The sequence below is a fragment of the Haliotis rufescens genome, unplaced genomic scaffold (genome assembly GCF_023055435.1).
Source record: "Haliotis rufescens isolate VD_foot unplaced genomic scaffold, xgHalRufe1.0.p SCAF_1, whole genome shotgun sequence".
Classification (NCBI taxonomy): Eukaryota; Metazoa; Mollusca; class Gastropoda; order Lepetellida; family Haliotidae; genus Haliotis; species Haliotis rufescens.
Window position 1 is genome coordinate 56,500,571 of NW_025963779.1, and position 23,552 is coordinate 56,524,122.

Genomic DNA, 23,552 nt, shown 5'->3' on the forward strand with positions numbered 1-23,552 from the left:
CAGACATCTTATTGAGGAGGACATCTCCCATACAGACATCTCATTGAGGACATCTCCCATACAGACATCTTATTGAGGACATCTACCATACAGACATCTCATTGAGGGACATCTCCCATACAGACATCTCATTGAGGACATCTCCCATACAGACATCTCATTGAGGAGGACATCTCCCATACAGACATCTTATTGAGGAGGACATCTCCCATACAGACATCTCATTGAGGACATCTCCCATACAGACATCTCATTGAGGGACATCTCCCATACAGACATCTCATTGAGGAGGACATCTCCCATACAGACATCTCATTGAGGAGGACATCTCCCATATAGACATCTCATTGAGGAGGACATCTCCCATATAGACATCTCATTGAGGAGGACATCTCCCATACAGACATCTCATTGAGGAGGACATCTCCCATACAGACATCTCATCGAGGAGGACATCTCCCATACAGACATCTCATCGAGGAGGACATCTCCCATACAGACATCTCATTGAGGACATCTCCCATACAGACATCTTATTGAGGAGGACATCTCCCATACAGACATCTTATTGAGGAGGACATCTCCCATACAGACATCTTATTGAGGAGGACATCTCCCATACAGACATCTTATTGAGGAGGACATCTCCCATACAGACATCTCCCATACAGACATCTTATTGAGGAGGACATCTCCCATACAGACATCTCATTGAGGACATCTCCCATACAGACATCTCATTGAGGACATCTCCCATACAGACATCTTATTGAGGACATCTCCCATACAGACATCTCATTGAGGACATCTCCCATACAGACATCTCATTGAGGAGGACATCTCCCATACAGACATCTTATTGAGGAGGACATCTCCCATACAGACATCTCATTGAGGACATCTCCCATACAGACATCTTATTGAGGACATCTACCATACAGACATCTCATTGAGGGACATCTCCCATACAGACATCTCATTGAGGACATCTCCCATACAGACATCTCATTGAGGAGGACATCTCCCATACAGACATCTTATTGAGGAGGACATCTCCCATACAGACATCTCATTGAGGACATCTCCCATACAGACATCTCCCATACAGACATCTCATTGAGGAGGACATCTCCCATACAGACATCTCATTGAGGACATCTCCCATACAGACATCTTATTGAGGAGGACATCTCCCATACAGACATCTTATTGAGGAGGACATCTCCCATACAGACATCTTATTGAGGAGGACATCTCCCATACAGACATCTCCCATACAGACATCTTATTGAGGAGGACATCTCCCATACAGACATCTCATTGAGGACATCTCCCATACAGACATCTCATTGAGGACATCTCCCATACAGACATCTTATTGAGGGACATCTCCCATACAGACATCTTATTGAGGACATCTACCATACAGACATCTTATTGAGGAGGACATCTCCCATACAGACATCTCATTGAGGACATCTCCCATACAGACATCTAATTGAGGAGGACATCTCCCATACAGACATCTTATTGAGGAGGACATCTCCCATACAGACATCTCATTGAGGACATCTCCCATACAGACATCTTATTGAGGAGGACATCTCCCATACAGACATCTTATTGAGGAGGACATCTCCCATACAGACATCTTATTGAGGAGGACATCTCCCATACAGACATCTCCCATACAGACATCTTATTGAGGAGGACATCTCCCATACAGACATCTCATTGAGGACATCTCCCATACAGACATCTCATTGAGGACATCTCCCATACAGACATCTTATTGAGGGACATCTCCCATACAGACATCTCATTGAGGACATCTACCATACAGACATCTTATTGAGGAGGACATCTCCCATACAGACATCTCATTGAGGACATCTCCCATACAGACATCTCATTGAGGAGGACATCTCCCATACAGACATCTTATTGAGGAGGACATCTCCCATACAGACATCTCATTGAGGACATCTCCCATACAGACATCTTATTGAGGACATCTACCATACAGACATCTCATTGAGGGACATCTCCCATACAGACATCTCATTGAGGACATCTCCCATACAGACATCTCATTGAGGAGGACATCTCCCATACAGACATCTTATTGAGGAGGACATCTCCCATACAGACATCTCATTGAGGACATCTCCCATACAGACATCTCATTGAGGAGGACATCTCCCATACAGACATCTCATTGAGGAGGACATCTCCCATACAGACATCTCATTGAGGACATCTCCCATACAGACATCTCATTGAGGACATCTCCCATACAGACATCTCATTGAGGACATCTACCATACAGACATCTCATTGAGGAGGACATCTCCCATACAGACATCTCATTGAGGAGGACATCTCCCATACAGACATCTTATTGAGGAGGACATCTCCCATACAGACATCTCATTGAGGAGGACATCTCCCATACAGACATCTCATCGAGGAGGACATCTCCCATATAGACATCTCCCATACAGACATCTCATTGAGGAGGACATCTACCATACAGACATCTCATTGAGGAGGACATCTCCCATACAGACATCTCATTGAGGAGGACATCTCCCATACAGACATCTCATTGAGGAGGACATCTCCCATACAGACATCTTATTGAGGAGGACATCTCCCATACAGACATCTCCCATACAGACATCTCATTGAGGAGGACATCTACCATACAGACATCTCATTGAGGGACATCTCCCATACAGACATCTCATTGAGGACATCTACCATACAGACATCTCATTGAGGAGGACATCTCCCATACAGACATCTCATTGAGGACATCTACCATACAGACATCTCATTGAGGAGGACATCTCCCATACAGACATCTCATTGAGGGACATCTCCCATATAAACATCTACCATACAGACATCTCATTGAGGAGGACATCTACCATACAGACATCTCATTGAGGGACATCTCCCATACAGACATCTCATTGAGGACATCTACCATACAGACATCTCATTGAGGAGGACATCTACCATACAGACATCTCATTGAGGGACATCTCCCATACAGACATCTCATTGAGGGACATCTACCATACAGACATCTCATTGAGGAGGACATCTCCCATACAGACATCTCATTGAGGGACATCTCCCATATAAACATCTACCATACAGACATCTCATTGAGGAGGACATCTACCATACAGACATCTCATTGAGGGACATCTCCCATACAGACATCTCATTGAGGACATCTACCATACAGACATCTCATTGAGGAGGACATCTACCATACAGACATCTTATTGAGGAGGACATCTCCCATACAGACATCTCATTGAGGGACATCTCCCATACAGACATCTCATTGAGTACATCTACCATACAGACATCTCATTGAGGAGGACATCTCCCATACAGACATCTCATTGAGGGACATCTCCCATACAGACATCTCCCATACAGACATCTCATTGAGTACATCTACCATACAGACATCTTATTGAGGAGGACATCTCCCATACAGACATCTCATTGAGGGACATCTCCCATACAGACATCTCATTGAGGAGGACATCTCCCATACAGACATCTCATTGAGGACATCTCCCATACATACATCTCATTGAGGAGGACATCTCCCATACAGACATCTTATTGAGGACATCTCCCATACAGACATCTCATTGAGGGACATCTCCCATACAGACATCTCATTGAGGGACATCTCCCATACAGACATCTCATTGAGGAGGACATCTCCCATACAGACATCTTATTGAGGACATCTCCCATACAGACATCTCATTGAGGGACATCTCCCATACAGACATCTCATTGAGTACATCTACCATACAGACATCTCATTGAGGAGGACATCTCCCATATAGACATCTCATTGAGGAGGACATCTCCCATATAGACATCTCATTGAGGAGGACATCTCCCATACAGACATCTCATTGAGGAGGACATCTCCCATACAGACATCTCATCGAGGAGGACATCTCCCATACAGACATCTCATCGAGGAGGACATCTCCCATATAGACATCTCATTGAGGAGGACATCTCCCATATAGACATCTCCCATACAGACATCTCATTGAGGAGGACATCTCCCATACAGACATCTCATCGAGGAGGACATCTCCCGTATAGACATTTTATTGAGGAGGACATCTCCCATACAGACATCTCATCGAGGAGGACATCTCCCATACAGACATCTCATTGAGGAGGACATCTCCCATACAGACATCTCCCATACAGACATCTCATTGAGGAGGACATCTCCCATACAGACATCTCATTGAGGAGGACATCTCCCATACAGACATCTCATCGAGGAGGACATCTCCCATACAGACATCTCATCGAGGACTTCTCTGATTTTGAAGAATGGAGTGTTTTGTCTTAACATAGTCGCAATAGATATTTTTACTTATTTTTAAAACTAAAGACGAATTCTGAAGGGAGGTACCTTTTCTGTGAATTTGTTGTGTTCATTATTTGTTTTCTACTTTATCAATTCAGGAATGTGCCAAACAATTTACAGATGTATGAGGACTTTTCACAACGAATCTCTGAGTTCAAGGACTCTTCACACGTATGCAAACACTACTACATATAGGTAAAAAGGAATTATATGTAGGTCAATGAGAGGCACAAATCTTTGTAGAGGAAAAAATAAATGTCTGGTTTGAGAAAGATAAAACCTGTTGAGACAGAGGAATGACATTTCATACTGTATATAAACTACCGGTAGTCACACACAATTCTTACATCAATTGTTAAGAAACCAAAACCCCTTTATCTTTCTAATAACAATATATCTATCTGTACCTTATATTATATCACAAAGATTATTTTCCAAGGTCCTTGATGGGCTTTAACAGGTGCTATACCTAATATTTAATTTACCAGCTATAAGAAAAAAAAATTGTAAGTCAAGACTTTGAAAAAAAATTTCTTTAGATTTTAAAGCGAAAGCTCCTGCTGGGACTGAAGAATGACATGAAAGATGTCTTCGGACAACAACATTCACATCAATTGCGAGCAAATCACATTCACTTTCATATATCTATTTCAGAATATCACACTTCATACATACATTCTTGTTGGCCACCTGTTTGTCTTGACATACTATGGCATGTTTGATTTACAGCTCCGATTAGATGACGCTATTTACCAGACTGTCCTGGGCTGACCAAGCCGTCATATCTATGTACATAGGTAAACACCACAGCCTATTGTTCACTGCATGTAATGTTCTGTCAACACTCAGGAATCCATTTCAGAGTGCATGATCTTATTGGGCCAAGTGGCTTGTACATGTATAACTTATCGGAGAAGTGGGAATTTCCGGCAAACCACTGTTTACATGTAATGAAATTCTCATACGACAATTTATATATATTACAAGCATGGCAAGCCAACTGCTTCATAATAACGGGATCAGCTCTAATTTATTTATATCATTGTGATAGTGATATAAGAATACATTATTGGTCGGTGATATTTATAACTATAATTTTCTCTACTGTTACCAACATGTGTTCTTCAATATCCATTTCACATGAGTTAATATTTCAGAAAAATTATACATTTGTAATGAAATATTGGTAAGGCATGATATGGGGAAAATAGGAATATCATATTCATCATTGGTCCTTAAAAATGTCACATACCACAATAAAGGAATTATGATAATAAAGGAATTATGATGATATATAATACAGAATACAGAACCACTGGTCTTTGTTAGGCATTTATAGATGTTGATAATTGAAGGAGTATAAAGTGGCGTGACATTGTGTGTGAAGAAGACAGAAGTTACAATCCAGTTATCATAGCTGTTAGGGCTGGGACGAGTCCAAATTTACTACCCGGGTACCCACCCCCCTATTACCCGACCCTACCCGGGTACCCACCCGGGAGATGTCTTAAAATGTCCGAATGGGAACATTATTAGCATAGCCCTGGCAAAACGTATTTAGATACATGTATTAAACAATCTGGTCATTCATACACTGAAGTTGAATTTAGTTATATCTTTATTCAACCATATGAAAAATCAGAAGGAATGGGTGCATAGTCAGAAAGAAATGCGAACATTAGTGACTTGTAGTGTAACCATAGAGTTCTAGATAATTTTTGTCATCAAACCATATATCACGTGACTAACCACGGGTCCGGGTAGTCCTGTGGGTACCCGGGTCCTACTCAGTACCCACCTGACCCGAGTACCCGAGTTACCCGTCCCAGCCCTAATAGCTGTTAATCCTTTCTTCTGGATATTCACTCAAGGGTTTATAATTAAAATATACTTAGGAATACCAAATCTGGTTTTACCCATAAGGGTAGGTAAACAGTGATTGGTCAGGTGCAGCCATATTACATCACACGCCTTAACTGGACAACAATACAATACAATGTCCTTCAATGTTCATACATTTACAAATTGATCAAATTTACATAATGAAAACAATAATCTTCAGTGAAGACTCCATGTAGTGTGGAAATTTCATACATTTTTCTTAATTTTCTTTCTTAAAATGACGGTAGCATAACCTGCTTGAAACCTGAGAATTAAGTATCATCCATTCATTGTGAATGACAGCTGTGCAATCTTCATTCATCCAGGGCAGTTATCAATAATTCCTTTTAGCTCATTGATTCATCTAAAATGTACATTATTTAAAGACAGCTGCCATATAGCTGGAATATTGTTGAGTGCAGCGTTGTTTGTTTGTTGTTTGATGCCGCACTTAACAGTAAACAAACACACTCTAAAACTTACATACCTGAATGTGCTTAAATTCATAAGGACTTCCTCCAATATTAACAGATATGATAGCCCACTGCTCTGGCTATTCTGCTCATGTATGCCTTCTTTGTTCTCACAGTCGATAACTCTGTTATCATAACAATTACCATACCTTGTTAGCCATTGTTGTATTGCATAACATGTGATAACCCAAGCCAGATGTACACTAACATGTCCACTCTCACAACAAAACAGGTGTCAGACTTATCAAACTGAACGCCTTGGTTTTAGAATATGTTAACCCCAGGACTGTTTTTGCATGGTCTCCTGCACAGAAATGAATCTAGCATCAACAATACGGATTAAATTCTATTTAAGGAATCTAATACAGGATTACAGTGTGGCAACTTAACTTTTTTTTTTAAATGTTAGCTTCAATTGGTGAATTAATGACTTCAAATCAAACATACCCTCTATGTCAACATAATAAAAGCAACAATACCTTTTTTGATAGCCCCATCTCATTGTACAATTCGACTACCGTATTCGACGTAATAAGCGCCCAGGGCGCTCTCAAAATTAGAAATAGGGGGCTCTTATTAGAATATAATTTTTGTGAGAGAAAAAACAGAGTTGAAAGATTGTAAATTTTGTGGTTCATGCTGACAGTCTGAAATGATATAAAAGAAGAATCTGTGTGTATTATACACGTTAGATATATTTTCGAGAATTTAATTGCCCATAATTAAGGGTGCATAAAATTTAACACACGAGTGCGTATTATACACGAATAAATAAGTCTTGTGTACATTGATCAATTGGAAAGGGTGCTAATTGGGATTGTTCACTTGCCAATATATTAGCAAATATCGCCATTGGCACTTATTAGAGCGGGGCACTTATTACGAATACGGTATATAATGTGTATGTGTTTATGAATCACTATCAAATAGTGATGATACCAGGTGTTTGCAAAAAGGTGAGCAACAAAGGTGAGTAATGAACTCCTGGGGACGATATTTATAAGAGTTAGTTTTGGAGTTAACGCCTTTGAAAATCTCAGTGTGTGAAGAGACCAACTCAAGTCTAGTATGAAATGGCAAGTCTAGATTGCCTCAGATCTAGGGTCCCTGAAATAAATGATTGTTCTTGCTCCATTTGGAATTTATTATTTTATTTCGTAGATATACATTTTTTAGAAATATAACTTTATTTCTGGGACTTAATATTAGATAACCCATATGTTTGCCATAATAGGCGACCATGCTTGTCGTAAAAGGTGACTAACAGGATCGGGTTGTTAGGCTCGCCGACCTGGTTGATGCATGTCATTGTATCCAAATTATGTGGATTGATGCTCATGATGTCATTTACTGGATTGCCTGGTCCAGACTCAATTATTTACAGACCGCTGTCACACAGTTGGAATATTACTGAGTGCGGCACTAAAGAACAAACAAACAAAAACAAAAGTGCGTATTCACTGCTTGTAAACTTTAGTGAGAACCAACATAATATCATATCAACATTGTAGGTAAGGTGGAGTTTAGGTTTACAGATTGTTGCACCTATATATGCAACAAGAATGCACAAGAGGGTGTGGCTACTTGTACCTGTCTGGACTAACACTGAGATACCATGCTGCGGTTTGACATGAATACCCCTCTCAGACCCAGTGTACTGACTTCGAGCCGACCAGTCCTTGTTTTATCCCTTAATACTGAGTGCTAGGCAGAGTAACAACAAGTACCATGTTTTAACTACCAACCATCTGCTCTCCAGGCAGACACTCTATCCACTAGACTACAGAGGCTGTCGCTAACATTGTAACTACTACAAATGGAGTGAGAGAGTTGGGTTTAACACTGCTTAACAGTATTCAAGTTATATCAGAGGATGTCAGCTTAAGGTTGGAGGAAAGCCCGAAGTGATGCAGGTCTTAGACGTTTACCACTTCGGTGAAACCCATGAGCACGGGTATGGTGCTGACAAACCTAGAAACATAATCGTGGCGAACCAGGATTCGAACCCACAATCATAGGTTTCTGGCGTGCCCAAGGGACGCAACTCTGCACAGCGAATCGCGGCGCCTTAGACAACTGGGCCACCCGTGCTCCCAATCCTTACAAGAAATGTTTTTACATACAGTAAAAAGTACACAAGATACAGATTTTTCATCACATTTTTCATTTTTTTTAACCAACCAGCTCCAGCACACACTCATCTCTGACAATCTCTGTATTAAGAACCTGCCCAGACATGGTATGATATGGTATGTCAGAGAAGGTAAATGACATCTAGAACGAGGTGGTGACGATCTCAATGCAATAAGCTTCACAGAGCCTAATGTAATATATGCATGGAGGTGTGGATGTAAGAAGCCCTTTGACCCACATACCTGTCATGTCAAACGTCTCACTTGCTGTGTGTTGGGACCCAATCTTGCAACAGCAGGCTATCCCCATATGCAAATAATGTTTCTCTCGTCATTATAAAAATTCTCTGGATTCATTTTGTCGCCTTTGTGTAGCATTGTTTTGGCACAGAGCCTACTCCTTATGATCAGAGACACATGGCTGTGCGCTGGATTTTCCTTGTTTACCTGAGACGCTAATCAGCCTCATGCACTCCTAGTTTTTCCTTGTTCGCTCCATACAAAACTGTGCTTTTGTGATACTCTCCTGTGCATAGCTCAGAGAATCAAAATAAATTACATTTTGAAATTGGATCTGGTCTTCCTCATGAATGTATTAAGGTTTAAATTTTTTTAATTTTTTCTATTGGAAAACGCATCACAAAATTTGACATTTAAGACACTGCAGTGATGGAAATGTCAAGAAAAAAGTTAACTGTACTCTGTGTATATAGGTAGTTTCATTGGAATAAACAAGTGCAAAACAGAATCAATCTCTTGATATCATAAACCTTTCACAAAGCACAGAGGACTATATTTTGTTTGTTTGTTGTTTAATGCCGCACTCAGCAATATTCCAGCTATATGACGGCGGTCTGTAAATAATTGATTCTGGACAAGGCAAGCCCGTGATTGACATCATGAGCATCAATCTATGCAATTGGGATATGATGACATGCATCAGCCAAGTCAGCGAGCCTGACCACTTGTTCCGATTAGTCGCCTCTTACGACTAGCATAGTCACCTTTTACGGCAAGCATGGGTTGCTGAAGACCTATTCTATATTACAATGAAGTGGACATGTACAGTATGTGTCAATAAAGTTGGCGTCACTGTGTCACCACATGTACCAGAAATCCCACATAAAATACTGTTCAACACCAACAATGGTTGCATTGTGATTTCACACATTTACATAACGCAGCATCATGATAAGATTCAGTGGCTGAAAGCTTCAGCTAGAGTATTAACCATATCACTGGACCAAAGACCAACTTCAGTGAACAAGCCTTCATCCAATCTGGTTGCACAATGTCAGTGCTTTGAAGCTGTCAACCAAACATCAATATAACACAAATCTCTTAAGTTTACTACTCAAAAGAAGTTAAGGACAACACAATTCTCTCATGTTGATATGGGGCGGTCGGGTAGCCTAGTGGTTAAAGCATTCGTCACGCCGAAGACGTAAAACCATACTCTCGATTCACTCACTTCATATTGATATAGTTAATCTGTCTGACATTACAAACAATACACTGTGTTATCCGTAAAAAGTTTCATGTTTTTACCTATAGATTAAACAATATGATAAAAAAGGAGGATGTGCACCTCTGTAAGTGGAAAACCAGAAAATGGCTTCAAACATTGTACCCATGTGGAATCAAACCCAGGGCTTGACCATGACAAGCAAACACTTTAACCATGAGGCCAACTAGGGCTAGGACGGGTAACTCGGGTACCCGGGTCGGGTGGGTACTGGGTAGGACCTGGGGAACCCACAGGACTACCCGGATCCGTGGTTAGTCATGTGATATATTGTTTAATGACAAAAATTATGCACCCATTTCTTTTCATCTGGTTGAATAAAGATATAACTTAAGACAAATTCAGTGTATGCGTGACCAGATTGTTTAATACATGTGTCTAAATATGAGTTGCCAGGGCTATGGTAAAAAGTCCAAATCAGACATTTTGTACCTATCTCTTGAGGCCTACAGTGGGTACCCGGGTAGGGTCGGGTATTGGGGGGTGGGTACCCGGGTAGTAAATTTGGACTCGTCCCAGCCCTAAGGCCAACTACCCTTTCCTAATTGAGCTGATGTGTGTGACAGTACTTGGCAATGTCAAAGATGTGTTTTTGGTTGTAAGAACGTGGGTAGAATGTGCACCTCCCAGCACAAGGCCATGTCAGGGTTGAAGAGCTGTCACACCTGCAGGTCAACAGTAGACACCAGCATTGGAAACAAGACCTGCCTGTCCACACATGCAGGCTGACTTTTTTAACAAAGGAGCCCTTTTCATGTCATGTAGCACTTGAAATAGTTTGGTATCCTTCCTAACTCTCCGATCGGCTTGTAACATTGTTGAGGGACTCAGTGACTATTGTTTTTTATGTCCCTGTAAACAAGCTCAAGCCATATAACAGTGGGAAACACCAAGAATGAGCTTCACACATCCTCCACATACCAGGTAATCATCCAGGTGTTCTTCATGATGAGCCAGTGCTTGGATCACAAGTCTGTCTCCAGCCCAATACAGTATCAGTTTTGCCTATCATGTTTTTGTTTTGTTTGTTTGTTGTTTAACGCCGCACTCAGCAATATTCCAGCTATATGACGGCGGTCTGTAAATAATCGAGTCTGGACCAGACAATCCAGTGATTGATATCATGAGCATCCATCCACACAATTGGGATCGATGACAAGCATCAACCAAGTCAGTGAGCCTGACCACACGATTCCGTTAGTCACCTCTTACGACAAGCATAGTCGCCTTTTATGACAAGCATGGGTTGCTGAAGACCTATTCTACCCCGGATCTTCACGGGTCTGTTGCCTCATGACGTTGGATAGATGGCTACATGCAATTTCAAACACCACTGTTTCACTGGTGGAATTTGTAATCATGAGAAATCTGTTGATCTACATCCGGAATCAACCAATGATTTCTCTGACTTTAACCATGTTATGGTTGAAACATTATTTTCTATAATTTTGCATAACGATCTATAGTTGCGTCAGTTCTATTTGTTTAAAATGCAGGTTCAGAATGGCCAAGGAATTCCTGGCTCAGAATCAACTGCAAGAACAACAGTGATTTAATGATTTAAATGACGGGTAGTACATGGTAAAACTGAAACTGTTCCTGTGCATTGCCAGATCAAACTCAAAGAGGCCATCTCAGTACCCTTAATCATTCTGTTATCAATCAAGAATCCTCAAAAAAAATAATATATAATAAATAAAAGCCTTAAAATCTTCTCCATTATAATCATTAAGCAGCGTCCATTGTATGATTCTGACTGTCATAAGCATGTGTCAACGAATAACTATCATATAGTGATGATACCAGGTGTTTGCAAAAAGGACAGCATAATCTACCCAAATGGTGGTGTCATCACAAACACATGCAAAGGCAAGTCAAGTGTTCATTATGAAGTACATTATTAAATTCAGTCTGATCATGTACTGATTTTGGAAAACTTTCATCAACTTTTAAGTGAATATACATGTAATTGAAAATCATATCACTGTAAATTCAGTGTAAAGTTCAAACCCTGGGTGTATATAGATTCCTACAGAAACAAGAATCTCCCTAACGGTATGTGTAACAGAGGTATATGGTGCACTTAATGCAAGCGCGGATCCAGCATTGTTAAAAGTGAGGCTCCAGTAACAAAATCCTCTCTCGGTGGTGTGTGTGTGCGTGCGTGTGCATGTGAGTGTGAGTGTGCGTGTGCGTGAGCGTGCGGATGCGTGTGTGGGGTGGTGGTGTTTTTGACAACATACTACATTTGGTTTTCAAAGGGGGGGTCTGGACCCTTTGGGACCCCCCCCCCCCACCTCTGGATCTGCCTATGTTATGTTATCCTGTCATGTAAGAAGTGGAAGAGTCACATCTCTACACTGAAGGGAATGTCGTGTTTACAATGGAGGTAGTGCAGAGACAGCAGCCAGCAGCCCAGTGTCATGTCTAGGTGTGCAGTGTGTGCTGCAAGACTCCTGTATTTTAAGAAGCATGTCGCCCGAGTGTGCGACTCTCCTCCCCATCAGTCACAGTAGCTCACTCTGTCCACCCACTCCAGACACATCAAACAACCTTGACACGTTCTATTGACACACTCAGCTTGAATGAAACAAGCGTCAAGTATAACCAACCTGTCTTTTACTCCTTTTGGAACCCAGACCTGACTCGTGTATTCACAAAAATCTGTAACTTTTTACAGTTGTCTTGCGTTTACTTAGGGTGGTATGGTGGTACAATTAAGAAAGACTTGTTGGCATTTAATATTGAACAAATCTATTGAGAAGCTATTCAAACTTTTGGGGGAAATATTGATTAGACAAAAGTGCTCTATGAGAACAAACATCATCAAATATGGGTGTGGTATTCCTCAGTAGTTGAACATTGAAAAAATGTTGTGGTTCCAATGAGTGAGTGAGTAAGTGAGTAAGTGAGTATCGCGGCGTGTCAGCTTAATGTGGGAGGAAAGCCCGAAGTGATTCAGGTTTCAGACGTTTACCACTTCGGTAAGACCCACGAGCACAGGTATGGTGCTGACAAACCTAGAAACATAATTGGGGCGAACCGGGATTTGAACCCACAATCATAGGTTTCTGGCGTGCCCAAGGGACTCAACTCTGCACAGCGAATCACAGGGCCTTAGACGACTGGGCCACCCGTGCCCCCGACACTTATGGGTTCCAATGACAATTGATTTTAAAATTTGGTAGTGAGGTGGGGTTTAATGTCGAGCAATATTCCAGCAGCTCCAGCCTTTGGTGTCTACATTTCACAGCTTTTAAGGTACCATCGAGCAAGCTCTTTCTGCAAAGATTTCAAAGAACATCATACGGCTCTTGCTCAAAACTTGTTTTATGGTAGACATGTGATGCATAAGTGACCAAAATTATGTCAAATGCAATTCCCTGTTTCGACTTGTGCCATATGTTTCTGTGTTTTTATCAGGTGAATAACTGACTTGCCTTTGCATGTGTTTGTGATGGTTTCACCAGTGGGGCAGGGCAGCCCACCTTTTTGCCCTGGTATCATCACTATTGGATACTGATTCATAAACATATGATCACAACATAGTCGGAACTGTACAATCTACTCTGCTTTTAGCAGAGAATTCTTGTGGCTATGAAATGGGTTTTGTTGCTTTTATTACAAAAGTGATTTCCAACAGAGAGAAAGAGCCTCTTGAAAGTTATGACTTAATGTTCATAACTGAAAGATTGTCACCATAAATCAGATTTGTTTCCAGACACATTCTTGAAATATGAACTTGTTTCACCCTCAAACAGGTAAAACTATCATATTTTACATTAAAGGCTTATAAAGTTTGACTTTTATGATATTAATGAGATATCTCAGGGATGATTTTATGCGGGGAAACATGTGAAAACAAATGCCATGTACCAATTGACAAAATCACAATCGGTACAATGATAGTAATATAATATAATAATAATAAAAACAGAGTTTTTACTGAGATATTGTAGACTAAAAGTGCTGTTAGTTGATAAGGTTCCATAATCTTACATCTTTAAAGAAGAACTATTGACACACTACCATATTTTTTTAAATGTTTCATAATTTCAGAATTGTTAGAAATAAATATTTGTTATTGTCATCTTTAAAGGTAAGCGACCTTACTACCATACCTTATGCTATTTGCTACAAAAACTGCTATTCGTTAATAATGTTGTGGTTGTTGCATTAGGTGTTTAAGAGGTCGCCCTCTGCCTTAGCAATTTCGGCTGACCTGTCCCTCTTTGGGACTCGTGTGTTAATAATAAGTTGCATATCATATATATAGATGGATGCCATGGCATACAATGGTATAGACAGGAAGAGGTGAGGTGAGGTGAGGTGAGGTGAGGTGAGGTGAGGTGAGGTGAGGTGAGGTGAGGCAAGGCGAGGTGAGGTGAAATGGGTTTAAAGTTGGGTTCAAGATTATTGCACTTATATAGTGACATGGTTGCACGTTTGTGTCTTGCTCCTTGTACTAGTCTGGACTAATGCCGTTTTATAGTGCTAGCCAACTGAGATACCATGCCACAGTTTAACATGAATACCCGACTCAGACACAGTATACTGACTCTGAGACGACCGATCCTTGTTTTCGCCCCTTAATGCCAAGCGCCAGACAGGGTAACAACAAGTACCATCTTTTAATGACTTTTGGTATGATGCAACCGGGGATCAAACCACCTTTCTACTGTCTGGGCAGACGCACTATCCACTGGACCATGATTGCAAGCAGGAAAAGTCTTATATATAAATGTAACATGCAATAAGGTCTGACAGTCTTATGAAACAAACTGCAACAACAAAACAGACACATTGTTTTCCAAGAGTTGTTTCAAGAGAATGGGGATGGAAAATGATGAGAAATGAACCATTCCTCACATTTCTTTAAAAGTGCAAGTGCAAAATCTGGTTCATTTCAAATTTGAGACGGATTAGGAATGGGAATCTAAGCAATATGATTGGCTAACTTCTTGTATTAATACAGGTCTCGGTTATATGCTAACATTGTCAATAAAAGGTAGAAAACGGGCAATATATTGAGAGCTCTAAATCCAGCTACAATGTATAAATAAAACCGTTGAAAAAAACAATCTTTTGAAGAACAGTTTGTAAATTAAGAGGAGAGAAAACATGCCCCGAAAGAATTTTTTCTTCTTTTGCAAAATCCATAAACTGACAATGCTGTATTTTGCCAATGTTGGCACAGAGGATAAGGCGACAATTACAGAGACGAGCATCATCTTTACTCTGCGGATGCATGGCCTGATCTTGTCAAACACCCACTGTGGGAGGAGGATTACCGTGTTTACAAGGTGCGATCTTCACACCTTTACCACCATACAAAACTTGGAACAAACATAGCATATTAACATCATAAACAGCACTGGCATAGCTGTGCCAAGAAAAACTCATGTTAAGGCCATGACAAATTTATTAAAAGATTTTTCTGTTATGCAGAAGAGAAAGGATTGGTTTGTTTTCCCTTTTCATCTTTTCTAATTTCAACCTTTGAACATCAAATAAAAAACGTGAGAAAAGGGTCTTACGGCTACCAAGGAGTATCCTTGTTTGATGAAAGACTGTAATTAACCATCCTTAGAGCATTATGACAGTGTTACATGTAGGGTTTGATGGGCCCTGTGACTTATACCTGAATAGAACGTGGGCCTCTCTTGTGTAGTCATTACTGTCATCTTCCTGAGGCAAGGGAATTAACTGACTGTAAAGGTCCAGTTTCCACCCTTGCTGAATGAGGGCTGGAATTTCTGGGGTCAATCATAGCGCCACCAGTGGCTATCACGAGTTATGTCCCTTCTATGTTGTCCCTCCTATTGACCAATCAGATCTCAACTCTCATATCACTTAGATTTGCTTCAAATAAAATGGCATCTGATCGATAATCAAGGTCTATAGTGTAATAAAAAGCGTCTTACCCTGCAAAGTGCATCAAATCACATGGGCACCTTGATTAAAAACATGAAAAGATTTGGAAAATATCAGTTGATGCTAAGTTGTCCGGTACACATTCTTTGCAAATCCTGCAATCAACCGAATTCAGATGTCAATTTCGTTTTGATTGGAATATGCATAGAAGTCCAGCCAAAACATGACTCCATAATTCTAGCATAATTCAGCAAGGGTGGAAACTGGACTTTCATAGTCAGTTAATTCCCTTGAATCGGGAAGATGCATTACAGTGGACCCGTGTCATATATTTTCACACTTGTTTAACAATGACTTACTGGGGTACATCATACAAAGGAAATGAATTTAATGCCGAATGGACTCTTTTGTACTTTGGAATTGTGATGTTCATTCATGAACCAAACTGACAGTAAGTAATTATCAACATAATAGAAGTACATTTTCCCTAAAGCTTCACGTATGCGAAGATGAAGATGACAACTTAAAGATGCTACCACGTTCCATCTGTTGTCCATCACTCGCTCACTTTGGAATCTTAGCAAAAGGCATAACAAAAAAATATCAGACAAACGTTACTACATAATTCCATATTTGACACTCATTCTAGACGGAATGAACTCCAAAATGTCTTACATCCAAAATGTGTTCTCACATAAAACATGGTGTTACCACTTTGGTGACACCCACATGCACTGGCATGATGCTGAGGAATCTGATAGATGACCAACAGATCAGGAACAGATCAAATATGTCCCATAAGTGCTATGGAACCCCTTCTCCTTTTGTTCACAAAACAATCCAAGGCTATAATTTCACAACTCATATACTTTAACATGGCATTAAGACTCCCATAGTACAAAGTTCACCAAGTGAAACACAGCTCTAGCTATAGTCCTCTGTTACCCGTGAAGATCCGGGTTAGAATAGGTCTTCAGCAACCCATGCTTGCCGTAAAAGGCAACTATGCTTGTCGTAAGAGGCGACTAATGGGATCAGGTGGTCAGGCTCGCTGACTTGGTTGAGGCATATCATCCCAATTGCGTGGATCGGTGCTCATGATGTCAATCACTGGATTGTCTGGTCCAGACTCAATTATTTATAGACTGCCGTCATATAGCTGGAATATTGCTGCAGCGTTAAACAACAAACAGAAAAACTAAGTTATAGTGTGTACACTTAGTCTACTACATTTATGGATGTAGACAAATTTAGTATGCTTAAAAAACAAGGGGTGCAAACCCTTGCACACAACATCTGGATCCCCAGGTGACACCAAATGAACGACAGACGGCCCAGTGGTTTAAGACACCACAACGTGTTAGCTGTCTGGACCCAATGTCACAGCCAGAATCCATACTAAGATTCCACAAAGTCTATGAAATGTTTATAACAACTGAAGAGCCTCAGTATATTGTGAATAGAGGCAGGAGGTACAGATGAGATGAGGCGACATGAAACACACTGTAGAGGGCGTGGAGTAATCCCACAGATGACATCCTTACCTTGTCAGCTTGCTGACAGGGCTAACCTCACTTTGGTCATGTTGACAAGGCGTCAGACCTCAGATCAGAAGGTCCGTGGTTCGAATCCCATCACAGGACTCGGAAATTTTATGGCCGCTACAACACTTGCTCTTGAAAGAGTTGTGTCCCTTAGCTGGTAGGATCACTTTACATGGGTTTGAATCCAATTCACCCTGACTATCACCCTTGTCAGCACAGTGGTGGGTTTCACCAAAGACCTGAGTCACTTTGATTTGGTCTTTTTCTCCTACAAGCTTAACCCCAACTCATTCCCTCATCCATAGGAACATTGCTTTACATGTGTTTGTGATAAGTGATTTTAGATATACTGTACTGATTATCATTGATGATGCTGCCAACCCCCTTTTGTACATGGGATGCAGGGGTCTGTTTAAAGGGTTTTTGGGACTTATGTGTGGTTCGCGTGAAGCAAATAAAATCATATTTGGTATGCAGATTCACCATTAAAAATAATAATGGTGTACGTAAAGATTTCTTTTCCATATCATATATTTTTTTAATTTTTGGGCAATTTAACTTTAAATTGTACCCTAAAGAGACTTAGGGTTAGAGGGAATCAGGGAAGGGTCACCAAAAAACATGACTCTCTCGGGGAGGGTCATGAAAAATAATACACATACCGTATTCGACGTAATAAGCGATCAGGGCGCTCTCAAAAATAGAAATAGGGGGCTCTTATTGAAATATAATTTGGATGAAAGAGTTGAGAGATCGTAAATTTCTAGGTTTATGCTGACAGCCTGAAATGATACAAAAGAAAAGTCTGTGCGTATTATACACGACAGATATATTTTTCCAGAATTTAATTGCCTGTAATTAAGGGTGCATATAACACACAAGTGCGTATTATACACAAATAAGTAAGTCCTGTGTACATTGATCAGTTGGAAGGGTACTAATTGGAATTGTTCACTAGCCAATATATTAGCAAATATCGCCGTGGGCGCTTATTAGAGCGGGGGGCTTATTCCGTCGAATACAGTATTTAGGGAGGGTCATGAAAACATGGACATTTTAAAAATGACATAAAAAGTGCTTTTGCATTTTGTCTTTTAAGGCGGGGTCATGAAAGAAAATGTACAAGGACATGGGGAGGGTCATAAAAAAATATGACAAGCAGTAGGGGAGGGTAATTATTTTCAGTACATTTGTGCATCAAAAACCTCGAACCCACCACCCCCTGTAATAAATGATTACTCAATGCTATTGCAATTTGTGTTAAATATTATTTCAGATTCAGGATTGAGCAATGAGACTCCAGAGTGAAAAAATAGATGTTTTGGGGGATTCCCCGGAGGGGGTAGGGGTGTTGGGTGTGTGAGAGTAAATTTGTTCCCCCTGGACATATGTTCTGTGGAATTGATATACCAGGAGTTTTGTTCCTGTGGAATTTTATTCCCAGGTATAGTGTTCCAGAGCTCCAGATAACTTTTTGAGCAATTGAGTTTTTACTCTTGGGTTTCTATTTTAATTGGGTTATCACATCTTTCATTGGGTAACCAATATTTTTTTACTCATCCATTCATCACTCTTTTGTTTTTTTCCAAAAATAAGTGAACATTTTAAGATTAAAAAAAAAGAAATATTGTTTTAGATGTATATAACGGTTTTAAATATATAGGCTTGACTCAGAAAGTAAATTAGCTCGTAAATGTATTTCAGAAATTAGCTTCGTTGTTGGAATGCTGAAAAAGCTTCATAGGGTGTTTACGCATGCTGTTTTTATACATTTGAGTATTTTATTTAATGCATGCTTTTCTGCATGCAAGATAATTTAAAGTAATTGGGTTTTGAATATTTTTGGGGAGTATTTTACGCAAATAAGCAGCTTATCTGTAGCCCTGGTGTTCTACAGTAACAAAACTCTAGGTATATCTCTTCCATCAGAACAAATATTCAGGGGGATCACATTTACGCTCACATTGACATCCTCTGTGATTCTTTTCATCAATCATCATTTTGTACAAATGTACCATAATGATTATAATATTGGTAAAACTTGTTAAAGGCACAGTCCAACATTGACTCGGGATGCTTGTCGCTGAAATGTCAGTAATGTAACATTAGGGGGAAACCAACACCCAACTTCATCTTAAAGTTTCTCACCAGATTCATCGCCTAGCTGACAGGTTCATCATGACATTTTAAGACTTATTGCTTCAACACCTTCATGATTAATGCAGTGACTCTTTCAAATTACTTAAAAATGTCACAATACCTGAAGAAGCAATATTTTTTGTGTCCATCAAGAAATGAAAGGCTTTGATTGACATGTCGTTCAACATATTCTGCACTCACACTTTTATGGACAATGAAATAGGTTCAGTAGATAAATGTCTGCTATGGTCACAGAAAGACATAGTGATAAGACTGTGTTTGTCACACTCATGCAGAGAAGGATGGACTAACATGTCAGGAGGTGATTAATCCTGAGACAACTTGTATCAAGCATTGAAAGTCGTTACCTGTGTCAGGTGAGAGACCGGTGATGAGGAATATCACAGCTGAACTAAATAAACTTTCCACCTTGGCCACACACTGTTATAATCCAATACAGAATGGAGGAAGAAACTGTGTAATGTTGTCCTGTGTTATATCCAAGGACATGCAGCTCATCCAAAACAACTTGTCCCCATTATATTCACCCATCCATCAAAAGTGGCTCATGTCAGTTCACACATGTCCACATCCTTCCACCCCTCTGTTGACACAGTAGCCAAGTCCAAACACACATATGGTTGAGTCTATTGAATGTAATAGGGAAGGAGGGTGTGGAACTGGCCAAACGTGTTTGAAGATCCTTGTGTTTGTACACAACACTCACTCAGCTAAAGAAGCTGAGGTGAGATCAGTCGAGCGTTCAGAAGACAATCTCCTTCGAGCAATATGCCACATTCCGCAACACCAACTGTGATGTGGTCACAATGCTAAACAACACAAGGATTCATGTCACATTGTGACAGAAGCACAAAACACATTTTATCAGCAGAGTCACATTGAATAGGTTATTGGTCACTAAACCCAAAAGCACAACCTGTACAACAACATTTATTGCCTTGCTTGAATGCAAGTGAATAACACTGTATCGCCCACTGTACGAAGGACAGACTTCGAAACTGTTGTGCACCGAATATACTCTATAATTAATCCCTTAATAATACACTGGTGAGCAACTCAGTTTGGACATTGGGAACATCATATCTTCATGTCTCCTACAGATTCCAGAGTGTTGAATGTTCCAGTGTCAATATTGTGTCAACATGTTCCATTGTCAATATTGTGTCAAGAAACCTGTCAGAAATAATTCTGTGAAACCAAGAAGTTAAGTGCATGTATTTTTGTATGTGACATGAAATCATCTTTGAATAACAGTATAGAAGTAAAATGTTAAGTTTGATGTGATATGTCAGTAGAATACTTAGGTTCTCTGTCTCTGAATTGAATTTGTTATTACCACGTGACTGTCAAATGACATATTGTCCAATTAATTGTTAAATATGCTACACAAGCACCCATACATCAACACATCAAACACATCAACACATCAAAGCAGTGGTATCATGTAGATATGATGGGAAAGTCAGCTGTGTGATGAGTCAAAGTAGTGTTATCAACATGGCTGCTGATGATAATCATGTGGATAATGTGGATAATTACTAGTTGATTGATCCATTGAAGATGACAACATGCTAACAAGGGAACATGCTAAAAAAAGTTGCACACGTTCCTGTCCTGCAAATTACAGCCAAAACAATAAAAGTTAGGCTAAAAAAATAATAGTCCTGGTTTTCTGGGACCGCCCACATCATCATAAAGTTTGCCACATATTTCATTTTTATTTCCATTTTTAAAAAAGAACAAAAAATCCTTAAATATTCCATGTCCAATGGTAGTCAAATACTGTATTCATGTATTTTACTCATCAAGGAATACATTTATGTAGGTAGGCCCTTTCCAGGGTTGATTGTACACAACTGTTTATTTGGTTACATACTAGTTTGAACAACCAGCAAAAAAAACCCCAAAAAACACACAGCCCGCCTGCACAGTATTTTCAAAAGCCATTGCCCAAGAACCAATTCTTTTATTTTTTTAAGCCTTACATGTTCAATATGGATGCAATGTAGTGATCATGATTAAAACACAGGACAATTTAGTAGAATTCATGCATATTCATGGACAAACCACTCTTCGAGGCTTGAGGGGAGTTGGTCAATGAATATGCATGAGTTATATTCATAAATGAATTAAGCCTAAAAGTCTTATGATTAAAATATACATTTCAGCACCATGCATTAAGTGGTACATGAAGTTGACATCATTACAGAGGTATCATCAATCTGGGGCATGGTATAGAGGTCTAGAGGTATTATTATCATGAATGAGTGAGTGAGTTGGGTTCAACACCGCTTTTAACAGTATCCCAGTTATATCACGGCGTGTCAGCTTAATGTGGGAGGAAAGCCCGAAGTGATGCAGGTCTCAGACGTTTACCACTTCGGTGAAACCCACGAGCACGGGTATGGTGCTGACAAACCTAGAAACATAATCAGGGCGAACCGGGATTCGAACCCACAATCATATGTTTCTGGTGTGCCCAAGGGATGCAACTCTGCACAGCGAATTGCGGCGCCTTAGATGACTGGGCCACTTGTGACCCCTATTACCATGAAAGGTTACGTAGGGTAACTGATGCTCAATGTAACAAGGTTATGTAAACAATAGTTTTCATTGTATTTTACAAAGGACGTATTATGTCAGAGGACATAAAAGAATCAAACCATGCCACAAGCATTTTTTAATAAGCGCCCATGTCGATATTTGCTAATATATTGGCTAGTGAACAATCCCAATTAGCACCCCTTCTGATTGATCTATGTACAACAAGGCTTATTTATTTGTGTATAATACGCACTCATGTGTTATATGTACCCTTAATTATGGGCATTTAAATTCTGGAAAAATATATCGGTCATGTATAATACGCACAGACTTTTCTTTTGTATCATTTCAGCATAAACCACAAAATTTACAATCTTTCAACTCTTTTTTTTTTTCTCTCACCAAAATTATATTCTAATAAGAGCCCCCTATTTCTAATTTTGAGAGCATCCTGGGCACTTATTGCGTCAAATACGGTACTTGATTTACTCATCATTGTGTGATAACAGCTGATGTTTGTAAACAATGCATGGAAAAACAGGTTTTTTAATCCAGGTGAACAAGAAGCCCACCAAACCATCTGTCAAATATATATTCAGAACCACCACCAAACTGCCCATGGATACATTAATAGCTGAATATTCCATAAACTAAAGAGGAAAAATTGCCTTTTCAAATTGGCTGATGTGACAGCAATGTTTAAAGACTGGGGTCGAGCCAAGTCCAGGCGTGTTTCAGTCTCAAGAGATCTGGAGTTGTCAGAGATGTTGAAAGGGTAAACATTTATACCAAACAGATAGTCTTCTGCACATGAGCACTCTTAAAATTACAAATCAAACTAAATTGATAAAAATTTTATTCAATATCATTTTCTTCCATGTTTGCAGACATCTAATGTTTTTCACCATTACGTGTACTTTTAAATACAGGCATGACTCTCCTTGTGGACATCCAAATGGCTCACACCTGGCTGAAGGTATGTAGCTC

General features: G+C 39.9%; 1 protein-coding gene across 3 annotated transcripts in view; it reads right to left on the reverse strand.

Moving 5' to 3' along the window:
• The window catches only part of LOC124131522 (protein piccolo-like), a 116,109-nt gene extending 95,518 nt beyond the window's left edge, over positions 1-20,591 (reverse strand). For 2 of the 3 annotated variants that reach the window (XM_046494820.2, XM_046494817.2), the window contains exon 1: positions 20,369-20,591. The gene's annotated coding sequence lies outside the window, so the exon portion shown is untranslated. Of the gene's footprint in view, positions 1-9,161; positions 9,315-20,368 lie in introns of those variants that run through there. The other variant, XM_046494818.2, reaches the window with a different exon arrangement.
• Positions 20,592-23,552: the final 2,961 nt, after the last annotated feature.